The following is a 17,461-nucleotide window of genomic DNA, read 5'->3' as shown; positions in this document are numbered from 1 at the left end:
TTTAATATATGCCCACACATTTTCAATAGGGTTTGCATCTTGCGACTGCGACGGCCAATCCAATGTAACGGTGCCAGATTGAGTTTCCACTGAGTACAGAGTTGCTGCGGTGTTTAGGATCGTTGTCCTCCTGCAGAATCCAATCTTCATTTTTTCTGATGAACCATCGTTTGGCAGATAGCAGTAAAGCCTTTTTGTAGATTTTTATCATTTTCTCGGCATTTATGTAGGTTGTCAGTAAAGAGGTACAAAGTGCCGAATCCCTGCTTTGAGAAGCAGCCCCAAAGATGCACCTTTATTCCATGTTTTACGGTCCGCTGAATAAGCCTATTGGTGGAAGTTGACCAGGCTCGCATGAGGACAGAACGTGCCCATATAGAACATTCATCAGTAAAAATGACATTTTCAAAATCTCTATCAATATTCTCATGCGCCCAAGCGAGTCGCTTTGTCACAAGTTTTTCAGTCAACAGAGACTTCTTCATTGTGTTGCGCCATTTCAGATCATGAGTATGAAGAAGGGTTCGGATAGTTTCATACGATATATCTAAACCTTTTGCCATTAATTTTGCTTGTGCTTGCCGCAGTGTTAAAGTGGGATTCCGCGAAAACAGACTCACTATTCTTTTTTCACCTTTTTTGTTCACTTTTCCTATCGAACCACGTTCTGGTAAATCATCGACATTTTTAGCCACTATATATCGTTGTATCCACTTCTGTACAAATGCCTTCGACTTTCTCATATATTTAGCAGCCGCTGATTGCGACATTTTGGGACCTTTCGGCTGGATGCAAAGGAACACAGCTTCGTAGCGCGACGCGTGCTTAGCACTCATGGCGTTTAACGTGATTCTCTTTCACAAGATCAACGACAACTGAACCTTTGTTGGCAATGCATCAAGGACAAAGCTTCACTCTATCGGCTCGCGAAGGAATTAGAGCGAAATCTTTCATTAACTGTCGGTAAAGTCGACCACGCTCTTACTTGACAGACTGTACATTCGTACGTGCTCCATTGCATCTCGAAAAAATACGGTTTTGTGTGGTTTATGGGCCGGCGGCGTCATTGGGCCGTACTTCTTTCGTGATGATCAAGACCGACACGTTACTGTGAATTGGAATTGCTACCGCTCAATGATAACCGAATATTTTTGACCGGATTTGTAGGAAAGGAATTGGACAGTATGTGGTTCCAAAAGGGCAGCGCCACAAGCCACAAAGCGAATGTCACAATCGATTTATTGAAAACCAAGTTTGGTGAACGTGTTATCTCACGAAATGGCTCAGTCAATTGACGCATTGGTCGTGCGATTTGACGCCGATAGAATATTTTCTGTGGGGCTACGTTAATTGTATGGTATATTCCAACAAGCCAGCGACGATTGATGAACTTCGTACAAATATAGAACGTGAAATTGCAGCAGTATATGCCGATTTATGCTTGCCCGTGGTGGCCATGCAAAAGAAATCGAGTTTCATAAACTACATACACTAACTTTTGTAGCGATCTTATTGAAAACCCCGTTATTTGTATAGGAGATAAGACTAAAGTATACATTTGCATATGTTATTGGTTTCAACATAGTAGTTCTCAAGCAAAATCCCGATCAAACAGTGATTTTAAGGCAAAATTTTAATAGCAATTTCTCTCATCAGTTAGTGCCTTGTAGATGTAAGTAGATGTAGGCTCGCAGAAACATCTATCAGTCTTTCATAGAGAGGTTATGTACATACATAAGTATGTATAAACCCATTGAATATGTAAGCGTTAGAAATAAATTTTTGGCAAAAATTAAAACGCGTATTATGACGATAATTTATATAAAAAAACACCAAAAAAAGTTAAAAGACTTTGGATTGGAAATAACGTAAAAATACGACAAAATGATTGAGTAATTTGCGATTCAAAAAGCATTTTGATAAAAAATCAACAAACTGGCAGAAACATTAAATTCCAGATATCAGAAAGATTACAAAAAACTGTTACATGCAAAAAAGGGCGCTCATAACAAACAATTAATAGCGAAAACAACTTGATTGCTTTTTTTTGTTTTATAAACCTAAACTTTTTACATCACCTAACCAGCGAAAGCACGAAAACAAAACATTAAATAACATGAGAAGAAATTATAAACAATAAAATTATGAAAACCAGCAAAAAATTCAATAAAATATTTTGCTAATAATGACAACAAATCAACAAAAAAAGGAAAAAGAAAAATAAACAAACAAAGATAGTAAAATAAAACTATCGCTGTCATATCGAGTTGCTTTTTCAAAATTAAGCGCAAGTTTTTTACTTACAGATGGAAGATGCATGTACATACACTTGTATATATATATATGTATATATGTACAGCCTGCAGATATATATGTTTTTATATGGATAAATGGAATCATTGGAGCCTGGCCAACCAGTCGGGTATCACTTCATACATAAACTATGTTATATGCTCGTACTACTGTACACGTAGAGTCCACGATTTGCGGCCACAACAAAACAAGCTTTGTCTATAGGCGTCAGCATATTAAATTAATTTAGCTGCTAATGCGCAGCGGCAGCAACAACAAGTAGAAGTCGATAAAAAATATTGAGCGATGAGCTGGAACACTCAGTGACAGGAATAGAAATACAATATGGTCACTACTCTTACAAACATATATACGAGGAGTAGAGAGGCAATAAAGTAGAGACTATTGTGAAGAAAATACATACATACATACATATATTCATATTCATTACCATTTCTGTGATGTTTATTACAAAGCGTGTTGATGGCAGCAGCAAAAGTTGCGTACGCCTTTGAAAAAGCCTTTTTTCTGAACACACACATACATAAGTATATTTGTATGTATGTAAATTAGAAATGTTCTATGATAAAAGCAAAATCTATCGGAGCCACATATCGCATGATTATGTAAGTTTACTGGCTATAAAAATTAATGAAACTATATACATATGTATGTATGTATTTGTTGGTATTCTATATTGTAAACATATATAGATATGGCAACCCCGTAAACACAACAAACAATAATTACAAAGTTCGATAAATTCAAGTTAAGTTTCGACAATATATTATCTCAAAGCTTATTCCTCGATTTGTTCTCAAAATATTGAGAAATTAATGAGTCGATGGGCGTGCCACTGCCCACTTTTAAATGAAATCACATATCTCGGGACCCGACTGACCGATTGCGACTAAATTTAGTACGTGGAATTCCTCTCACTGACTTATATCACAGTGTGAAAATGGTTGAAATCGGAGTACAACGACGCCTACTTCTTATCCATCAAAATTTTAAATTTCATTTGATTCTTTCACTTTCCAATATACAAACCAAGTAGCAATTGCCGGTATACAACTTTGCATTAATAATTCCTTTAAAGAATGCCACCCTATGACTAAAAATTGTCCAAATCCAACCAAAACTGTTCAAGCCCTTAGGTACCGAATTAGTGGACCCCAGTAACTATAGTTGACTTTTGACCGAAAATTTCGATCAATATATGGGAAATATAATAGAAATTCAGTGATAATCTCTTCCACCCAATGGTAATTCTGTATATCAAAAGTGGCTTGAATAACCTATGATTGGTGATGGTATAGCATGTGTGTTACCTTAATGAAACCCAGGAAACTATTTTTTGTATGTGGCATGTTAATACTTAGTATGTAGTATTGGCAAAAAAATAAATAAAATTGGCACAATACTATCCCAACTCCCATATTTTCCTAAAGGAATTTCTCGGACTTTCATTTTGGTACACCCGTACTTAAGCCTTCCTTACTCATTGTTTTTTTTTACCATTTTTGTCAGAAAGCTACTTAATATCACATGTGGCTTAAGTTGTTCTCAAACTAAAAAGCTTACTGGGTAATGCTTAAATAAGGAAGATCAATGAGTCTGATGACTTGGCGTTGAGTTGGTGAGCGACGTGATTAGCATACTAAAATTCAATCGATGCGTCTGTTGATTTGGAATGTGAATAAGATTAAAGGAATAAAGGTAAGTCATTTGTATAACTTGAATTCCAAGAAAAAAGAAGAAGAAAAAACTAGAAATTCACAAATACATACATATATATATTTTGTATTACCTTCACAATAAGGAAATCATTATAGCAAACATATGAACAAAGGAGAAAGAAAAGTGATCAGTAAACAAACACAAACGCAATAATCAATAATAAAAGTCTGACTATTCATTTGTAGCATATTAGAGTATTATAGAATTTTCTCCATTCGAAAACTATGCTGAATATTTTGTTGAAGTGCTTAAAACGAACTTTAAACTAACTTAACTAATTTCAGAAATATTCAGCAACAAACATATATTTTTAACAGCTTAAAATCATCTATATTATATAAGTTTTACAAAATGTATTTAAAGTAAAATATTTCGTAGTTCAACATTTGACCTCATGGTTCTCCTCAGTCGCATTGTCAATATAGCCTGAGTTCATTAACGAGGTCGTGTTTAGTACATTTTATATGGAAAAATCTAATTGGAAAATTGTATATTCAAAGTTTTTTCGAAGTTTGATTCGCGCTTATGATTTTAGGATTAAATTTGAAAGATAGAACTGACTTCGTTTATTATTAGCACTATCATTCCAAAATAGAAAGAAGTAAACAAGTAAACATTTCTGCTCTAAAAACAACGGAATTGTATTTTTGAAGTCGGTTGGCAAGATTCCTCCCGAACTACTCAACCGATCTTCATGAAATTTTTCATGATATTTGACATATAACTTTTAAAGACTTGAACAAAGAATTTTTTTGTTCGATTCCAACTATTTGAAAAAAAATGTCGCGAAATTTTCACTGAATTTTTTTTTTTTTTTTTTAATGTCTGCCAAAAATGCAATTTTCAGTTTTTTTCTTTCGTCCAAGTTCTAAGTTAAGGTTTTAACTAAAACATCCTTAACCAAGACTCGTTCTTTCCGTAAAGAATTGTTTTTTTTTTTACCAGAACTTAACTTATTTAAATTTTATATATATAATTTTTATATATATACAATACATACATATAATATACCTATACATATATACAGCTGCGTAGCGTAATGTTGTAAACGAAATCAGAAACAGGAAATCAAACAATTCATGAACAGGTATTTGGAGCGAAATTGCTCTATAATTAATGGTAATACTTTGCTGCACCGAAATTGGAGTGATTTGAATTGCACCAACCTCAGGCGTTGGATTTCCGCACTCGCTTACATAAATTGCATAAAGTGCAACGGCTGACAAATTCGCAATTGGCAGTCACTGAACTTTTCCGCAATTAATAACGTTTTTGCATGCAGCCAAGCGACATAATCCTGCAATAAAAATTTGTGGTATGCACTAACAAACACACACCCATACACATGTACATAACTACAACTGAAGTGCGCTTTTACTACAATTTTATATAATATATACATATTTAGATCCAGTTATTTACTCGTAAAGTTTTCGATTATCTTAAGCTGCGAAAATTATAATCAAATTTGCCATTAGGTAATTTTGAGTGCACACTTTGTCGTTTTTTTGCCGCAAACATTTCCAAATATTTACGCTACTTACAACATTTTACACATTTATTTGCTTAATTGGACGTATATTTATATTTCTTATGCGACATAATTATGTTTATAGCTAAATTAATACAACGAAGAAGACGTGGAGACAGTAACAGTTTTACTCAGGCTGCAGAAGTATTTCCGCATTTCTCTTCTTAATTACATTAATCAATTCTTAATTGCCGAAAAAGTAACCGAACTTACTTTATAATTCTCAAATAATAGTACTTTGGCGATTTCAGTGGAAATAATCAACGCTCAAGGCGAATTAAGGCGAGATTTATTAAGGAACAATTTTTATACCCTAAACAGGGTGTATGAACTTTGTCACGAAGTTTGTAACACCCAGAAGGAACCGTCGTGGACAATATAAAGTATATACATATATAAATGATCAATATGTCGAGCTGAGTCGATTTAGCCATGTCCGTCTGTCTGTATACATACGAACTAGTCTCTCAGTTTTTAAGATATCGTTTTGAAATTTTGCAAACGTCATTTTCTCTTCAAGAAGTTGCTCATTTGTCGGATCTGCCGAAATCGGACCACTATAACATATAGCTGTCATACCAACTAAACGATCGGAATCAAGTTCTTGTATGGAAAACTTTCACATTTGACGGGTATTTTCACGAAATTTGACATGGATTACTGCTTAAGGTAATATAATTTCCGAAAAAATTGTTCAGATCGGATTACTATAGCATATAGCTTCCATACAAACTGAACACATAGTTACTAACAGAAATGCACCTGTGAAGGGTATTTAGGGTTAACGTTTTTTCTTGTTTAGCTTGATTTTGATCGGTCAGTTTGAATGGCAGCTGTATGGCAGCTGTATGGGAAATTTCAGATCCCTATCTCTAGTTGTGAGACTAAACATTTTAATGTACGGCAATTGTGAAATTTTTCTTGAAGGAAGATATATTCTTCTGAACTTCGGCTTTTTCCGAAGCTAGAGTTTAAACATCTTGAATGACGCACCTTCAGTCAGATATTTCCGCAAATTCGCAGCAATCAAAACTAGTCGCGCCAACAGATTTGTGATAGGTTCAGCGATATTTCTTGGTTTTATAACGCAGTTTCAACAATTTTTCTGGTATAACAAATGAGCCGTGTTTTAATGGGTATTGTCCATCACATTGAAAATAGTTTAAATTTTCTTCCAAACAATTTATATTGATTTTGTGAAAACTGTCAGCTCTGATCCCCACCAAGAGTTAAATTTTGGTGGGATTTTAAAAAATCGAGCCATTAGCCATTCATGTGGAATCGATTTTTGAAAGAATTTGAATTATTCGACTAAAAAGTAAAGAAGAAAGCCTAAGTTTGTGGATCTTCTTGCTAACTCTATCAATGAAACAAGCACTACCAGTTTGATGCATAGTGTAATGGAAATGAATATTTATGGCATCTAATTTGATACTATTTACATTCACTCAAAATTACTTAATATGGCAACATTGCTCAATAAACCAGCCATTATCTAAAAATTCTCTGTTTTTATCTGCTTGGATGATAAAAATTTAATATTTGTGAAATGAAGCAAGTGTGCTGATTATATTTAAATATATTAAACATAGTAATAAATTTTAAATAAAATACAAAACTTACGAGTTTATCGCGGATTCATTACGCTTTTATTGCTGACCTGTAAAGACATAAAAATTAAATGGTTAGCGGTTAGGCTTTATGGCAAAATATGAAGAAATTAATTTAAATTTTATTACGAAAAGCATTAATAGAAAATTAACGGTTTATAGGCAATGAATGATGTTTATATAAATTAGATAATATTCTATCTGATTCCGTAGTTTTTTGTTTTTAAAGGGATTGCACTTACAGTAGTAATGTTATTAAGTCACAAATACCCGTTAGATAGTCAGATTATCCTGAAATAAAATGCTAATCGATTTAGCTCTTCTTAGACTATTAGAAAATATGCAAAGTATTTAATTACGAGTTGTATATGGTATTTGTAAAAAGGTATTCTGACCATTATGGAGAAACTGGGAACGCAGATAACAAGCCGGGAAGAGGCAGGAATCAAGTGACATTAAAAAGTGACGACAAAGCTATTGTTCTCCCTTTTGAGAACAAAGAACTGCGCAGTTCAACAGAAGCTAAAAAAATGTTTAAATTCGATATTTGGAGGACGAAGAACGTCCTGGGCGACCAAAAACGTTTGAAGATGAAGTAATGGATGTATTACTTGGTGAAAATTATTGTGAAACACATGAAGAGCTCGCAGAATTTTTGGGAGTCACATAAAATCCCTTTCAAAGTGTTTAAAAACAATTGGCATTCAAAAGCTATTATGGGGGTATTCTGGTCTAGGATTTTGAAAAAATCGATTTTTTTTTGCATATTTTGAAAGTTTAGACTTTCAAAAATATGACCTTGGAAGGATTTTTCAAAATTCGACTTATTTTCGGAGATATAGCCGATTTTGTGACGTGGCGTCCGTGTTCACTAGAATTGTCTCCTAAACTTTAAACGCGTTTTTCTCGAAACTACTTTTTTTGAGGTGGTTGACATGATATCTCAAGTTCTACTTAACCGATTCCTTTGAAATTTGGTATATATCTTCTTTATACAATGCTCTATCGTATCTGCCTTGGATTTCCAAAAACTTTGATTTGAAGTATTTTTAAAAAATTCGAAAATGTCGAAAAAAATTGGGTAAAAAAAAATTTTTTTCAAGTCGACGCCATTTTGTTATTTTTTTTTTTTAAATGGTCAACCCGATAACGACATCCCTTACTAATGAAGAATATTCTTGTTTTTTGTGTTTTAAAGCTCTACAAAGGTTGAAATCACGTCAACCAGGACGCACCGTTTTTTGGAAGCCCCCACTCTACCGGCCCGTATCTCGACGAATCTTGTTTTTTTTCTTGCAATTTTTTTTATATTATTAAAATGTCAATAAAAAACATATAAAAAAAATACAGTCGCTGAAATATGATTTTGCATGTCAGAAATGCTGCTTGAACGCCACAAAAAATAGCTTTTGCAATGGATAAAAAATATATTCTGATATATTCTGTGTGCAAGAATGTGTGTTTGAAACCTGGCCAACCAGCCAATCCAACGGTCGAATATTCGTAATGCCTATATTTGGTGGAATCAGAAGTGTCTGCTATATTATAACCTTATTAAACGGGATGAAACCTTTAAACAACACCGAGGAAAACTGGAAAATTTTCCTTCACCCGCCTTGACTTCTCCGCTACTGACTGGCCAAGCTGGCGCGGTTATGGTCTCAAATAGGCAATAGGGTCCCTACTTTTTTAGAGAAAAAACACAGAAACTTCAAAGTTAATGGGGAAGGTTTATTATCATTCGAAAGAACATTCTTCATCATTTATTTTTTGAAAATTATGACCTTCAAATGTTGCCCTCGGTTACGTCTCAGATGGTCCATCTGCTGCGTCTAATTTTCGTTAATTTCTTACGGTATTTTGAGTGCCGAATGACACACGTGATATTTTGCTTCAAGGCCTGAATCGAAACGGGATTGTCCGTATAGACTTTAGACTTTACATATCCCCACAAGAAAAAGTCTAACGGTGTGATATCACACAATCTTGGTGGATCAATCGAACGGCCCAAAACGTGAAATTATCTGCTCACCGAAGTGTTTTCTCAATAAATCCATTGATTGATGGGATGTGTGGGAAGTGGCGCCGTCTTCTTGAAACCAAATGTCGCCGAGATCACGAACTCAATTTCAGGCATGAAATAGTCGGTTATTATGGCGCGACAACGGTCGCCATTGACGGTTACGTTTTCACTGGCATCGTTTTTGAAGAAATATCGACCGATGATTACACCCAAATCATTTTTTTTTTTGTAGTTGTAGTGGCAGCTACCTCTCAAATGCGGCAAATTTTGCTTGTGTACATACCTATTGAGCCAGAAATGGGCCTAATCGCTGATTAAAATTTTGCTCGAAAACGTCGGGTCTTCCTGGAACGTTTCAAAGCCCATAGAGCGATGTAACGTCGCTTGGGAAGATCAAACAGCTTTAGTTCTTACATAAGCTGTATTTTGTACGCTTTCAATTTAAGATCTCGACGTAAAATGCGTCAAGTCGTGCCATATGTCAGTCCGATTTGCTGCGAACGGCGCCAAATCGACTCTTCACGGTCTTCGTGTATACTCTCACCTACGACTGCTATATTTTCTTCACTGCGTGCTGGATCTGGCTTATTCGTCGAATATCATCCAATAATGAATGCTGGGTCTCAAGATGAGTGATGGTGTTGCGATTAGTACGCTCAATAGGCCGATTATGTTGACGATAAGTTGAGCGAAGCGCGCGAAACACATTCTTCACAGAAAGTGAATTTTCTTAAAAAAGTTGGGCGAATTGGAAACGTTGTTTAGACATAAATGTTTCCATGTTGAAATGTCAAACAATATTGAACAAAAATGACATGACGTCTTGACACGACTTACGCGTGATCTGTCAAAAAAAGGCTATTGATAAAAGTACCTCTACTTGGATCACCCGTTAAAAGAAAGAGAGTAATTTTGGAAAAGTTAACCGGTAGAATGACTATCGGTTAAAGTTCACAAAAGATTAAAGACAATTTTTTTCGCGATTAAGGTGAAGCTCTTAAAGCCTTTACTGCAAATATTCAAATTCATTAGCCAATCGCTTCATACATACATACGTATGTATGTGAATTTCAGCGACTGAACTTACCTTTTTATATATAATAAATTAGAGACATTTATATATTCTACAAATCAACTTCCGCGTAAATCAGCTGGTGGTCTATTTTTGTTGTAATGCTCAACTAGCTACGATTAAATGAAACGGCAAAAGAAATTTTACAAATCAAAGTGAGAGTTTTTCACTTTCTGCTCATTGGATACAAAAACAAGAAAAAATAACAAATAATAACATTAACTGTTGGATATCAATGAGTCTGAAATGATAGCAATCAAGCAAACGAGACCCATGCTAAGGCGAAAATACTTCCTGTACAAATTGTTTAACACAAATTGGGCGAAATGAAGGCAAGCGCGTGTGTGTATGGATGTTTATGTGCGCAGCGGGTAAAAGCGAAACGTGTTGTGGCAGTGGACCCACAAAGCTTAATTTTTCTAGTGGATAATTATTTATTTGTGATGGAAAATGAAAACAAAATTGATTTCTATTTTTATTTCCCAGCTGCTCACACGCACACACATACCCGAAATCAAAACAATTTGGAGAAAAGACATCAAAATCAATCAGCAGAATGAAAGAAAATTAAGCTGGAAGCTATGAGAAAAGCAAATCAGTTAATAAGTAGTGAAGTTTTGCCCAAAGCGAGGCAAGCGAAGCATTTTTCGGGCGCATAGTGAGATGTGTATGCATGTGTGTACGCTTTGTAAACATTTGTGCAACTGAAACGCTTTGTATTCAATATTTTTAGAATAAATAAAGCGTTAAAGAAAACAAATATAGACAAGTCAACGAATAAAAATGTGAAAAATTAAAAGAAAATAAAAAAAGTTCGTTCCAGAAAGCAATGCTAGAAAGTATGCCTCCACATAGAAGACACGCTGATAATTATGTTACAAACATACACACGATAACGATCTCAAAGAAAGGGCGCAAGCAGTGCAGCCACAAACAAAAGCACAAAAGCACCACAATTGAAAAGTAAACCACAGACCAGCAACAATGCGGCCGCAAAGAGGTTAGACACGGTAAATGCGCTGAGATAGTGTCTAGAACGCGGCGACAACGTCGGAATGTGAGGTGAGGCATGAAAAATGGGATAAAGAAATAATAATCTATTACACATATACACACAAATATAAAGCATAGCAGCGGCGCAGAGGTGATGAGGCGCAGAAGGTAGAGTGCATGAAGTGCGCAAGCGTAAAGAATAAGGGCAATTGTCGCAGTCAAGGCTCCGACAATGGACAGACACTTGAATGTCGCATTCAGCGTCGTGCCCCTTCGGCTGGTAATGGCGCTCAATGGCTACATTGGAAGCGCTGAGACTCGTAAATATGTATATACTATATACAGTTGTGATCGTAAAAACAGAACATTCATAATAAAAATTTAAACTGTGCTACACAAAGTTAGCATATTTGAAATACAAGTCGCAACTTTTCTTAAACTTTACTCGCACATTCGCACTTATTATAGTGATGGTATAGTGTTTTGGAGGATGGATTCATGTGTAGAAGTTCACGCAAGTGAGGAAGGTTCTCTAATCGCCATTCACTTGGGAGTGGCCGGGAACGAATCTTTTACATATGGCTCAAGCAGCTCACGACTTCCGATCCTAGACCAAGTATCCTCTGGGTACTAAAGAACATCCGTTTGAATGCAAGCTAAAGTGAGAAGGCGAAACATCCCCTCCACAGAGTTGTGCGCCGGGTTTGGGACCGTCCACGTAAAAAACACCACCAATGAAAACTAATCGACAGGCTTGGATAAGATACTCTTCTTTTGATGACGACCATGGCAAACGAATTCAGGATTACCATCTTCTATAAGAGTGTACAGCTGCTGGCGTATGCTGAAGATATTGATATCATTTGGCCTTAACCACCGCGCCGTTAGTTCTGCTTTCTCCCGAATGGATAAGGCAGCGAAGCTAATGGTTCTGGTGGTGAACGCGGGCAAGACGAAATATCGCCTGTCATCAACTCACTTCACTGTTGACAGTCATAACTTCGAAGTCGTAGATAATTTCGTCTATCTTGGAACTAGCATCAACACAGAATATCTCTTGCCAACAAGTGCTACTTCGGACAAAGTAGACAATTGAGAAGTAAAGTCCTCTCTCGACTAACAAAAACAAAACTCTATAAGTCACTCATTATTCCTGCATGGACGATGACAACATCAGATGAGTCGACGTTACGAGTTTTCGAGAGAAAGGTTTTGCGGAAGATTTATGGTCCTTTGCACGTTGGCCACGGCGAATATCGAATTCGATGGAACGATGAGCTGTATCAGATATACGACAACATTGACATAGTTCAGCGAATTAAAAGACAGCAGCTACGCTGGTTGGGTCATGTCGTCCGAATGAACGAAAACATTCCAGCTCGGAAAGTATAATATTCGACGCAGTACTTGCCGGGGGAAGTAGAGGAAGAGGAAGACCTCCACTTCGTTGGAGCGATCAGATGGAGAAGGACCTGGCTTCGCTTGGAATCTCCAATTAGCGCCACCTTGCGAAAAGAAAAAACGACGCATAAGCGGTTACTACAGCAATAAAGAAAGAGTGTTTTGGTATATACAAAACATGGTTTGAAAGTTATCGTGTGCGCACACTTGGTTCATTCTTTGCAATGTGTCATGCTAAAATATTCTTCTTATGATGATATTTTTAATTAGCTTTCCAATAAGTTTTGACGAAAGCATGCCCGGCGATTGGAATTTAAGTGCGCTCTATCCAATCCACAAAAATGGAGAGCCCACAAACTGCGCCAACTATCGTGGAGTAAGTCTCCTCAACATCGCGTATAAGGTTCTATCGAGCGTATTGTGTGGAAGTTTAAGGCCCATCGTCACCAAATTTATTGGACCTTGTCAGTGTGACTTTAAGCTTGAAAAATTAATAACTGACCAGATTTTCACCATGCGCTAAATCTAGGAAAACACCAGTGAAAAGAGGATCGACACACACCACTTGTTTGTTAATTTCCAAGCTGCTTTTAACTGCTTTTAAATTTTCTTATTAGCAACAGGTTCGTATTTTTGCACACCCGACTGTAGGCACCTTCACATGTGATGAGCTTATCTTTTATCCAGCGCAGCATCTCGAAGAAATTAAAGTAGAGACGCGCATGAAGCGCACATACCCGTCTGTATTAAATAAATTTCTGGCTGTTGCTTTTTTAGCACAAAATATTTTTACGAAACTTTTTCCTTTTATTCTATACACATTTTTTGTTGCTTAGCATTCCTTCCGTCTACTGCCCCTTTGCTGTTGTCTATATGGTCTTTTTAACTGTCTTTATTCAATAAGTTTTGTATTTCTCTTTTTTGTTTTCGCAGCCAAATAGTGGGTACATGTAAGCGTTTTGCTCTCTTCGCTTCACACCGGCTTCCTTTGTTGGTGGCGTCCGTCGTGGCAGTGGGAAAAAGCGATTCTGTTAATTGCCCTAAACAGGTTAGCAGACACTTGTATGCCATGTTTACAAGTAGTTCCACACACTCTATATTGTTTTTGAATGTTTCTTTTATAGTTGTAATTCTTTATTATTGTTTTAATGGCTGAAAATTTTCACAATATTTTATTATTTTGCTGAGCACAACTAGAAGTAAAAGTGGTTGGCCATGTGGGTAATTCTGTTAAAAATTATTTTTTTGTTGTAATATAACGATTTAGTCACACATTGACACGATTTACATTTGTAAATGTAGAAGGGTTTCTCTGCTTCGTTGACGCATGCCCAAGGTAAAAATTTCATGACCATATGATTCTCTCTTCTATCTTTCTATGTAGAGTCATTGAAAATGTTGCCAATCTTTTCTGAATATAAGACTGAGTTTACTTGAATTTCGGTGGCTTGTAGATTTTAAAAATCTGAAATCGAAAAATTGCTGGAGCAAGGAATGACATAAATTTGAAAGAGTTAAGAACGCAGCCATTAGATTCGGTTAGGTTAATCTGGTAGGCCAATAAGCCACTCATAGACCAGTTTGGTCCTTTGCAATACCAGATGGAGTTCAGTTGCTAAGTCCACGAGGAGTAGTCGTGATTTAGGATAACTGCGGGCATGTGTCGCCACCAGACAATAACCCGTTGGTATTCCCAACATATTCCTACAGTCTCAACGATCGAGTGCCAATAGGAATGTTGTATACTTCTGAACTACCGTTTTGCATATGATTTTTGCAGTTTTGCGCCCAAGTAGATCATTCCATCGGGTTTTGATTTTCTTTACCATGCTTCTGTCGAGATCGTCGTATAGATAATGCATGGATTTCCCAATATTGATCTCGTTTTCGGATGTTAGCCGTACACCATTCTTAGCAATCTCGTCCACTATTTTATTGCCCTCGATGCCCCAGTAACAGTGAAGTTGCTTCTGGCAAAACCTTGCACTGCCGCCCTGCTTCCCCAGACACTTTTGGCCAAAATGCAATGTTGCTAGATGTTGACTATGGAATTGCCTTCAGGTATATTAAAGGCCAGCTCCGTGGATTTCGCAATATCAAAGACCTCAGCTAGAAATATACTGCAGTGGTCCGGCAACTGGGACTGAAACCACGTCGTTGCCCCACTTCTCTAAATTTAGCAGAAGCTCGGCAGAGGCAATCTTATTCTTGTGAGGGTTCACTTGGTGTACCCTCAGCTCTTGGATTTGGACCATCAAACTGCTGAATGAGTTCTTTCTCCACCTGCACAATGCATACTTGTGTGTGTAATATGACAGCTGTCAGGGCTTCAGAAAACTTTGCAATCCCTGCAAGGGTTTCATTAGACTTAGAGCGTCCTCCTAACATTTACAATGCACCCAAGACACACTACTGGCACGCAGTTTTCATGAAGAAACGCAATTCATTAACAATTTTGACTTTGGAATATCTACGTAATGATTTCAATTTAGAACAAAATTCAATATAAGTTCAAAAAACAAAACCAAACACAGCTAAATACAAAATATCTATAACTACATACAACAATTTGCAAAATATTCGAATACTTGTTGTACAGTGGCAACATACCAGACAATTAGCGAAATAACACACAATTAAGAGAATTAATACAGTTATTATAAATCCAAATAAATACATATGTACATATATTCAACACAATAGCAAATCTGTATTACAAATATAATGTGTCGAAAGGGAAATGTAAACAAAGGCTAAAGATTAGTTTTCACTACTACAACTTTACTGACATTGACAACTTCAAATAACTGCAATAATTATCAAGGCTGCAATGCCGACTAGTAAAACAACAAATACCTTAATCTATCTTCATGAAACAGGAAATAAACGGGCATATCAAATTTGGACATAAAAAGGGCCACTGAAAGGAAGAAATATTGATTTTAGTTATTTTGCATGAGTTTTGACGTTATGAATACATATATTCAACACAATAGCTAAATCTGTAATTACAAATATAATGTACTTGCAAGAATGAAAAAGTAAACATTCCTTCAGGAGTTAGAAAACACAAAAAATTTAAACATCCAATACCAATCTAATACAATTAAATTTGGTATCTTCAGATAATTGCAATAACTTAAACGACTTAGTTTTATTAATATTTTAGTTCGCGTTAAGTAAAACAACAAATACCTTAATCTATCTTCATGAAACAGGAAATAAACGGGCATATCAAATTTGGACATAAAAAGGGCCACTGAAAGGAAGAGAATATTGATTTTAGAAACATAATTAGCATAAAGTTTAAATACATGTTTGAATTAATAGCAAGTAAGATTTCAGGGTAAAACGGCTATAACCGCACATTTCATATTCTTGCTACTTGCAAGAAAAACACGGAACTATTATACTTTGTAGCAACAAAAACTTGAAAATAATTATGGTTAATAACTTTCAGAAAAAAAAATTTTAAAGTAAACCAAAATTGTGATCGAATTTCAGTTATAGATTATTACAGAAACTAATAAAGAAACACCACAGCTGATTCATAGGATTCTCACTTCGCATTGGTAGCATAGAGAGCTTAACCGAAATAGTACTTACAAGTAAAACTTTCTCAAATTACTTCGAAAAATAGAAAACATCAACGAAAATGAAAACGTTCTCGTTCTCACCCTGCTGTCAAGCCCAAAGACTACCATAAAGCAAGCCAATATTTGAACAACTGTGCCAATAAAGAAAAGCTTAAATAAACACTTTCAATGAAGAAACAACAGTTGTTTTCGAGTAAGCCGAAATCTTTGACCTAAATTATGACAATTTGACATTTCGACTATTCTGCGCCGTAAGCCCGTTTGCATGCGTACTAATGAAACTCTGTGAATAGGTATTAGATGTTTCTACAAAATGCTTTCAAATTTAAGCAGTGTTAAGAGAAACCAAAAATCTCATCATCAAAACATTGTGAAAATGTCATGAAATTGGAGAGAATTTATTAAATTTAAAATAGAGTTCAAGCAATGCCAATAACTTCTAACGAGGTCAAGGGTTTAATGTTACACCGTTCCTGGTATTTACACCGTTCCTGGTATTTTATTACACTGTTCCAAACCACAATAGAGTTGTGTTTCGAGCTTGATACTCTAAGGAAAAATGCAGTTCCTATGATATATTATATCAACCCGCCCATAACACCACCAAAATTAATATTGCAGAAAAGCACCAAGGCTATGCTCGCTATTTATAACTGTACGACACGTGGAGCCTAGGAAAAAGAACCCGGTGGGACTAGAGATTAAATTATTTTCGTGGAGGAAAGGCGTCATCTTTGGTAGTAACACTTTTACAAATATTTTAGAAATACTGAGTAAGAGACTTATTGGTCTGTAGGTTGACGGTTGTGTTAAGGTAGTAGTGACTTCTTTTGGGGGTGATTTTTTATAGGAAAATAAAAATTAATTATCTTGAATATTTAGAGTGTTTTTATTTACAGATTGAAATTATAAAAAAAAAATTATTTGAAAAAATTTAATACTTTATTACTATTATTATTGTCACTCGAAGTTGGAACCTCAAAAAAAAAATGCATGTGGGTGGCCCGGGTGATTTTGGCTCTTGATGTTATCTGAAATCAAATATTCTTGATTATTCTTAATCTATAGACATGCCATTCTGGTCGGAACTACTGAAGTTAAATTTCAAGGGTAAATAACAAAATGGCGGACTTTGAAAAAAAGTCCTTTTATTCGGTTCAGTAGAAAAAAAGTTTGGACCCGGGCCGACCAGAAAAACAATGT

The 17,461-nt window shown here is 35.7% G+C and overlaps 1 protein-coding gene across 11 annotated transcripts in view; it reads right to left on the bottom strand.

Annotated features, from left to right (window-relative positions):
- Positions 1-17,461, bottom strand: part of LOC126751110 (uncharacterized) — a 146,030-nt gene that overhangs the window by 66,388 nt on the left and 62,181 nt on the right. For 6 of the 11 annotated variants that reach the window (XM_050461078.1, XM_050461079.1, XM_050461082.1 and 3 more), the window contains one exon: positions 7,187-7,223. The exons of 3 other annotated variants lie outside the window; for them this stretch is intronic. The gene's annotated coding sequence lies outside the window, so the exon portion shown is untranslated. Of the gene's footprint in view, positions 1-7,186; positions 7,224-15,518; positions 15,543-15,857; positions 15,882-17,461 lie in introns of those variants that run through there. 2 more of the 11 variants (XM_050461088.1, XM_050461087.1) reach the window with 2 other exon arrangements.

The sequence above is a fragment of the Bactrocera neohumeralis genome, chromosome 2 (genome assembly GCF_024586455.1).
Source record: "Bactrocera neohumeralis isolate Rockhampton chromosome 2, APGP_CSIRO_Bneo_wtdbg2-racon-allhic-juicebox.fasta_v2, whole genome shotgun sequence".
NCBI lineage: Eukaryota > Metazoa > Arthropoda > Insecta > Diptera > Tephritidae > Bactrocera > Bactrocera neohumeralis.
Note: the sequence above shows the minus strand (reverse complement) of the source record. Positions and strands in the feature narration are given on the sequence as shown.